At 37.9% G+C, this 6424-nt stretch overlaps 1 long non-coding RNA gene across 1 annotated transcript; it reads left to right on the forward strand.

The window, feature by feature from the left end:
• The first annotated feature begins 285 nt into the window (after nucleotides 1–285).
• LOC107653386 (uncharacterized) lies at nucleotides 286–5349 on the forward strand. The gene is made up of 3 exons (XR_001630219.1): nucleotides 286–606; nucleotides 1327–1400; nucleotides 5124–5349. It is a non-coding gene; the product is annotated as an uncharacterized LOC107653386 (long non-coding RNA).
• Nucleotides 5350–6424: the final 1075 nt, after the last annotated feature.

Consider the following 6424-nt stretch of genomic DNA (forward strand, 5'->3'; position numbering starts at 1 on the left):
GCAGAAAATGCACAAAGAAAAAAGCCTGTTCAAAAATGTGGTCTCATTTTGAACTAGAAGACTCTTTTGTTGTTCAGATGAAAAGTCTGGGATAATTTATGCGAGTTTGACTGCAGACCTCCACATGACCCTAAAATGCCAGACTCACATTAAAAAACACAACTAATCAAACAGTACGACCCAAGCAGGTTAACCAAGTTAACAGTGTTTGAATGAACTTATGCAAACAGTTAAAAGGAAAGAGAAGACAGCAGAGTCGCTGTCAGCCAATGAGCGTTTGTACTTTAAAACAAGCGAACATTTCCCTTTTGTTCGGTTGTTTCTGAACCAAATATAAAGTAACACTGAATAAAGCAGTGACTAAACGCGTTCAAACAGCTGTGGAGAGTAAAACGGACGCGTATTGTCGTGTAAAGGAGGAATACACCTGCTGTAAACGATCCAGCCGCGGAGGAACAAGTGCAGCTCAAAGTCCTCAAACCTCTCGAGAGCAGAGTCCATAGAAACCGGAGGAAAACAATCTTCAAACCCCGACAACGCAGCGAATGAATCCCGTACAAACACTCACCCAGGCGGCGTCAAGGGCTCCGCTCCTCCGCGCTCGGGGTAAACGTTTAAAGTTTAAAGAGTTTGTGAGAGCTGATGCCGCGACCTGTTTCTCCCTCTCAGCAATGTTTTGTGTGTGTGTGTGTGTGTGTGTGTGTGTGTGTGTGTGTGAGAGAGAGAGAGAGAGAGAGAGCAAAAGAGGTGTAACAGGCGTGAGATGCTTACAAACAACACGACGACATACGTTGTAATTTTTTTTAGATTTTATTTTGCGATATTTTTTTTTAAGGATTTTATGGGGGGGTTTTTTAGAAAAAGAAAACATTATTTTTATGAAAGTAACTAAAGAATACAATATACATTTACATTTATTCATTTAGCAGACGCTTTTATCCAAATCGACTTACAAGGAATACCTACATCAAGCCATTCATCTTAAAGAGGCAAATAGACACAGTAATACCAAGTTTCAAGCATTGTTCAAATAAGTACAAGCTAGACAGGCAAAGATTAAAGAAAAGAAAAAACAAAGTTTGCTCAATGTAACATCATACGTTAGAACAAAATAGGAATAATACATATTTTAAAAATAGTTATTTATTTATTTATTTTTTTTGTTTGGTCAGTCATAAACATATTCCATGGGCTCTTTTAAAATGTTAATTCTCATAACCTGTGTGACTCGTGCTGTTATCCATCAAACCTTCCTCTGGCTACTGGATATTTAGCTGATGATCCATGCAAAGTGTTTCAATCTGTTTTCATGTCTTGTTTTCATAGTGACCCTTTAAACCTCTTTATCTGTTACACCCTGATCGCCTGAGCTGGAAGAATGTTTACGAGAGTGATCTGAGGTAATGACACTCCTCACACAGATGCAGTCTCACACACAGAGCTGATAAATCAGCTGTAGTTCAGCGTGTGCTGGTGAACTGCTCTGTAACACAGATAACATGTTTGTGAGAGCTGTACGTCACGCTCTGAGTGCTGCCTGTAATGCTGATCAGTCACTGATCGTAAACATGCACGTGCTGCATTCAGAATGTGAGGCATTTTATCATCAGATCTGACCTACTGTATATAGATATGAACAACAGGAATCAGATCAACTAGATTCTGACATGTTATGAAGAAAAAGTGAGTAGTGCTTGTCTGTGCAATTTATTGCAATTGTGTATTCTAGGTGGTTGGCAGGGAGTTGCTATGTGGTTATTATGTGTTCTAGGTGGTTGTCGGGGAGTTGATATGTGCTTGCTAGGGCACAGAGTGGCTATGTGGTTGCTAGGATGTCGCTATATGGTTGCTAGGGCATTCTTGGTGGTTGCCAGGGAGTTGCTATGTGGTTCAAGTTTCAAGCATTGTTCAAATAAGTACAAGCTAGACAGGCAAAGATTAAAGAAAAGAAAAAACAAAGTTTGCTCAATGTAACATCATACGTTAGAACAAAATAGGAATAATACATATTTTAAAAATAGTAATAAATCAAAATAGTATTTCATATTTAATTATCTATGTTATGTTGTTTATGAAAATTGTTAAATATATATGTGATAAATAAAATATCAACTTGCGACAGCTTGGTTAGTTATTAGAATGATAAAACCTCATGAATGATTCAGTCTTTTTAAAACAAATCGGTTGAGTGAATGAGTCAATGACTGGTTCCTAATGGCTGTCACTTGTTTTGTTCATAAATAAATCGTGGTTGAGTGAATGATTTAATGACTCATTCATAAGACAAATGAATCAAATCGGATGACTGAATGATTCAGTACTTGTAATACACTTCTTGTCACCTACTGGTGTAACTGTGAAATCTGCAGTAAGTGGCTCTGAAAAATATATTAATACACACACAGACAGGCTGTCTGTAACCAAATATAATATTTGACAAATATTTAAAAATAGATATTTTATCAAAATAAAGTATTTTAGTCAGCCTTGTAATAAAGTTATTTATCTGTTTTAAATGTTTACATTTTTTTCAGCAGTGACGTTGACAGGATTTACTACATAATTACATATTGGTTCAAGACATAGACCGAGTTAGGCAGTCTCTGTAATCAGTATTGTCTTATCAAACTGGGAAGTTTTATAAACACGTGTCAAAATGAATTATGAAACGCCTCATTATAAACTCAAATGTGTATAAACTGCTGCCTTCATATCAGAAGCCGTTTATGTAAGTCATGAATGCTGACAGATGCACTTGACTTACAGATTTGTCCTAATTACTTATACAATAAATAGAGAGTAAATATAGATATATGGATTTATTGAGAATATAGAGTAAAATATGTAAAGTTGTTGCACCTGTAGGGTCATTGTGTTTATGTAACCTGTATTTAAAAGCTAACCTGTGGTCATAGTGTTACATAACCTCAGTATGTGAGGATCCGTGTTACACTGTAACCTAGATTTGCTTTAATCCTGCAGCTCTGAGGACAGAGGAGTGTCCGCATTCTCCCTTTATGGCCTCTCTGTCTCAACTTTTGGGCCTCGACATTACAGTGGATATTTATAAGAACTAAAAAGAGAAAAAATAAACATTTATCACTTCACAAGCAAGCTGGAAGAAAGAAATGAAAGGCCCCTTGTCAAAAGGTCAAAGGTTATGTGCCACTTTCTGCCCATGGAGGAGTGAATCCAAAACATGAGTGTAGAGGACAGAGCAGGTGTTGTCTTTTTCCTCCACATTACCAGGCAAAAGAAAGACACAAAAACATTCTTTATTTGCATTGTTATTTGCATTATTTAAAATTAATAAATGATATATATATATATATATATATATATATATATAATTAACATATAATTTAATATTGTGCAATTTATTGCAATTGTGTATTCTAGGTGGTTGGCAGGGAGTTGCTATGTGGTTATTATGTGTTCTAGGTGGTTGTCGGGGAGTTGATATGTGCTTGCTAGGGCACAGCGTTGCTATGTGGTTGCTAGGGTGTTGCTATATGGTTGCTAGGGTATTATAGGTGGTTGTCAGGGAGTTGCTATGTGGTTGCTAGGGCACAGAGTGGTTATGTGGTTGCTAGGATGTTGCTATATGGTTGCTAGGGTGTTCTAGGAGGTTGCTAGGGCACAGAGTGGCTATGTGGTTGCTAGGATGTCGCTATATGGTTGCTAGGGCATTCTTGGTGGTTGCCAGGGAGTTGCTATGTGGTTGCTAGGGCACAGAGTGGTTATGTGGTTGCTAGGATGTTGCTATATGGTTGCTAGGGTGTTCTAGGAGGTTGCTAGGGCACAGAGTGGCTATGTGGTTGCTAGGATGTCGCTATATGGTTGCTAGGGCATTCTTGGTGGTTGCCAGGGAGTTGCTATGTGGTTGCTAGGGCACAGAGTGGTTATGTGGTTACTAGGATGATGTTATATGGTTGCTAGGGTGTTCTAGGTGGTTGCCAGGGTGAATCTAGGGTGTTATGATTGGTTGCAAGGGTGTTGCTATGTGGTTGCTAGGGTGCTCTAGGTGGTTACCAGGGAGTTGCTATGTGGTTACATTTGTATTCTAGGAGGTTGCCAGGGAGTTGCTATGTGGCTGCTAGGGCACAGAGTGGTTATGTGGTTGCTAGGATTTTGTCATGTGCTTGCTAGGGTTGTTCTAGGTCGTGACCAATGGAGTTGCTGTTTGGTTTCCAGGGAGTTTCTAGGGTGCTGGAGAGTTGCTATGTGGTTGCTAGTGTGGTTAAGGTGGTTGCCAGGGAGTTTCTATGTGGTTGCTAGGATGTTGTTATATGGTTGCTAGAATATTCTTAGTGGTTGCCAGGGTATTCCAGGTCGCTGCCAAGGAGTTGCTATGTGCTTACTAATACCGTGTCTACACCGGACGCGAGCGGCGTGACAAATACGATAGAACTAATTATAATCAGTGATGCTGTCTACACTGGATGTGGCACGGTGCGCGACACGACAAATCCCCGACAGTAAACTGCTGCCGCGTTCTATTTATGACGTATTGACACAAATCTCAAATGACAGACTTTAGCTGTTGCGGCGCGGCACGACACGACACGACAACTGTCGCGTCCGGTGTAGACACGGTGTAAGATGTTATGAATAGTTGCCATATGCTGCCAGGGAGTTACTATGTAGGTGCTATGGTGTTGTGGATGGTTTCCAGGGAGTTGCTATGTGGTTACTTGGACATTCTGAATAGATGCCATGGAGTTGCTATATGGTTGCCAGGGTATTCCGGGTTGTTGTCAGGGAGTATCTATGTGGTTGCTAGGGCATAGTTTTAGCTCATATGAGGTTTGTTTATTATTAATTTGATATTTCTCTTTCACAAAACTCTGTACTCATGTGATGCAATTCAAATGCGACCTTTTGAATATCCTACTGTATCCCAGCAGTAAAAGCAATAATCTTTATCATAGTGCAAATGACTATGTAAATATTATTTTTAGTGGTGCACACAAGCACACACATGACTTCCACATACAGTTCTCTCTATTTTACATCATACAGCAGATAGTTGTGGTCCTGCTGATTGGTCAGTTCATATATGTTGTGAAGCAGCTACTGTGTATGTAAACTATTTAACATCCTCTCTACCGTTTCCATTTCAGCTGCTCTTCTGAGCGGCTCAGGGTGGAACGGATCCGATGGGACGCAGAATTATCCTCAGACATGCCTGGAATCCAGATCATGGAGATCACAGCAACAATCAGGCCTCCAGAGAGGAGTTTGCTGGTCTGAACCCGACTTCAACAACTCTAAACCCTGGTTTAAACCACAAATCCAGGACAAAACTGATCTCATATCAGCCGTGTTTTACACCTGTGACCATTATAAGCAACAGAATGGTTCAGTAATATTAATAGTATTTTAAAATAATGATATAAATAATAAAAACTAATTAGATATAATTCTGATAATGAATAATTCGTTTTTATATTTAATTATTTGTTAAAATAAATATTAATTTTATTTAGTATGCATACAATTAATTTTGTTACATGTTTAATCTATTAATTATTTAATGTATGTATTTAATGTATGTATAGATTTTGTGCATTATTATTATTATGCAATGTGATGTTGTGAGCTGGTTTAATAAATAATGTAATTATTAATGTAATAAAGATAATGTAAGTTTTTATGTTTAATGTAATAATAATAATAATATGCATTATTATTATTATTTTGCTGTGTATCGAGGATGTTGTGAGCTGTTTTTCAGCAAGAACAAATTCAAAGACAGAGACAGAAGCGCTGGCATCTAGTTTCAGTGTAATATTCCTGCAGGATTAAACTGTCCTTGAGTCAGTCAGACATGAACAGATTCAAACCTGCATGTCATTACAGAATTACACAGCACATTTCAACACAGTCCCGGTCCAATAAAAGTACTGGAGTATAGTTCGTATATCAACACTAACACAATGCGAGATGTTTGGAGCTCGTGCTCCATCTAGTGTTGAAGCATCGGACAGGGTTATCTATTATTTGTGTTCATCATGTTCATAGAGGACACAATATAACAAATTTTGATACCCACTTTTTATTTTTTTAGCAATTCAAGCAGGTTTTGTGTAATTGATTAGTTTCATATACTTTAGATTACGTATTATGATTAATCTGAGTTATTATTTTATGTGAATATCCGAATATCAGTTTATAGGGTGAATTCAGGTAAAGTAAATTCAATGTGTGAATGTGTAATTTAGACACCCAGAGGTATCTAAAAAAATAAGCAGACACTCTTTAGAGTCTTATAATGAAACTCTTTAATAGCAGTACATCTGGATCCAAACCGAATCCACCTCCGTTCACACTGTACATGGCACTTTTTTCTCTTTTCAAAATAAAACTAGATATATCAGAGATATTTGGCCAGTGACGTCACAGACACTTTGACAAAATGAAT

The sequence above is a fragment of the Sinocyclocheilus anshuiensis genome, unplaced genomic scaffold (assembly GCF_001515605.1).
Source record: "Sinocyclocheilus anshuiensis isolate Anshui unplaced genomic scaffold, SAMN03320099.WGS_v1.1 scaffold1151, whole genome shotgun sequence".
Lineage (NCBI taxonomy): Eukaryota > Metazoa > Chordata > Actinopteri > Cypriniformes > Cyprinidae > Sinocyclocheilus > Sinocyclocheilus anshuiensis.